Below are 2,304 nucleotides of genomic sequence, written 5' to 3'. Positions count from 1 at the left end.
TGGCCTGCACAGACTCCTGACCTTAACCCCATAGAACACCTTTGGGATGAATTAGAGCAGAGACTGCGAGCCAGGCCTTCTTGTCCAACATCAGTATCTGACATTCCCATATACACACTCCTAAACCTTGTGAACTGCCTTCCTGGAAGAGTTAAAGCTATTATAGCTGGAAAGGGTGGGCACACCTTATCACACCTCTTTTTAACTGCCTTTAATTGATAGATAATATTTCATATTGCTAGGTAGAGTGGTAATGGTGTCCCACACATTTATATTAGCTTTTATATTTGAGCTTTTTCCAGAGCAAAAAGAGAGAATCCATAAGCAAAGATAAGTGTCATTCATTAATTTCCCTCTGGAAAAAGTATATCAATGAAGTGATTGTTGTGTGGAGGGCAGTGAGTCAAAATAAAAATCACTGCAACATTTATTTATAATACAAATGAGTAAAATCAAAATAGATTTGAAGATAAGAAAATAGGGGCAACGCTGATTACTAGTACATTTCAGCCAGCAAGTGGTAATATGCTCCCCCACGCAACCAGCCAACAACCTCCATTGACAATTTGCGACTTCCAGTTATTGTGAATATGCCACAACTGTACAGAGAAAGAGGACACGTGATTTAAAAGCTAGATTTCAGAAAAATAGGTTATAGTTTAAAATGAGAAGAGGGCTAAAGCAAATTAGAAAAAAATACTAATTAGGAAACAAGAATAGAGGAAAAAAAGATAATTAAGTGATACAGGGGACTGGTTTGGTAGCCATGGCAACAATTACAGTCCTTATTAAGAAAACATTGGCAGTTATTGACAGTGGATGAGGAAGGTAATTAAATAGTTGCCCCCCTTCTTGCTATAGTAGCTAGCTGTGCTCCTTATTATGGACCAACCTGTCTTGCTTTAGTGAGAATTGGTTAAACAGACAAATAATACTGGGATGTTTAAATGTGGACACTGCTCTGTATGTGATCTAGTAAAAAAAGCGAAAAACTTTGAGGAAAAGAACTGGATTTCTGCATAGTCAACACAAGTTTGAATCCATACACCTGACCTGATCTAATCAAACAGATTAGACCAACAGATTTTCACACTCTTCTATTCAGTGGTTCTAGGTATACTGAAGCAGTGAGAAAACTGTTTCTTTCAGCTTTTCCAGCCCCATACAAGGCATGTGATCTGAGCTTGACATTGTGATGCTAAGTCTAGCTAGGTGACTGTATTAGGAGAGTGGTAGCATAAAACTGTTGGCCTAGTGGAACTTGGTGGATAAATCTGGCTTTGGTATTAGCTGTAAATTCTAGTGATTTAGTGAAAGTTAGTTACATGTCATTGCAGACTCTGAAATAATTGGTGCTTAGGCCCCATTCACACTGCGGGATTCGCAAATCGCGCGTTTGTCGTGCGATTTGCATTTTGCGCGATATCGCGCAATTTGTCGCGCAAATGCTTGCATTGAGCAAGCTAGAATCGCAGCTAAATCCGCTCCAAAAAGGGTCCTGCTGTAGCTACGCACGACCCGCGACAGCAGGACCCTTTGCCCCATTGCCAAGCATTGGAGAGCGATATCGCGCGGTAAATAGCCACGATGTTACCGCGTGATAAATCGCTCAGTGTGAACGGGGCCTTAAGCTCATGTCCAGCTAGTGGGTGGGGATGGAATAAAGATTGCATTGGCCAGCATCAGTTAAAATAAAAAAAGTAAGCAATACTCACCATACCTCCAGCGCTGTCCCCCAGAGACTCATTGGGGGTGATTTACTAACCTAAACACACGCACGCACCAGGTGCGTGTGATTTTCACACAGCAAAATGTATTTATCAACCAAAAAGTCTCTAAAAGCATATTTCCACTAATGCCATATATGGAAAAATCATGCACATGATGCATATATAATGCTGCTTCACAGTTTAGACAAAAATGGTTAGCTCATGCATTTACATTCCTGCATTCATCAACGCAAGCAACACAACATAGAGCTAATTTACACAACATCACCTTGCAATTCATGCTTGGCTTTGCACAACACACCTGCTGGGTGTGTACACACTACAAAGGTGTTTAGATTCCACCCATAGATCATGCTGGGAGGGAACACACTACAGAGGTGTATACATGTTTGTGGTGTGTTTGTAAGGTTAGTAAATCAACCCCATTGACCCAGTGCTGCTCCTCTATCAGCTAGAATGATACCGATCATCATACAGCCCCCTTTATGTGAAGACAGGGTTTCAAAGTCCCACTGCTCCTACCCCCCCGCCCCCCCCCCCCCACTCGCGGAGACTCGGGGGGGGCACCAGCGTT

This window comes from Nanorana parkeri, unplaced genomic scaffold (genome assembly GCF_000935625.1).
Source record: "Nanorana parkeri isolate BGI_ZX_2015 unplaced genomic scaffold, ASM93562v1 scaffold49, whole genome shotgun sequence".
Classification (NCBI taxonomy): domain Eukaryota; kingdom Metazoa; phylum Chordata; class Amphibia; order Anura; family Dicroglossidae; genus Nanorana; species Nanorana parkeri.
Note: the sequence above shows the minus strand (reverse complement) of the source record.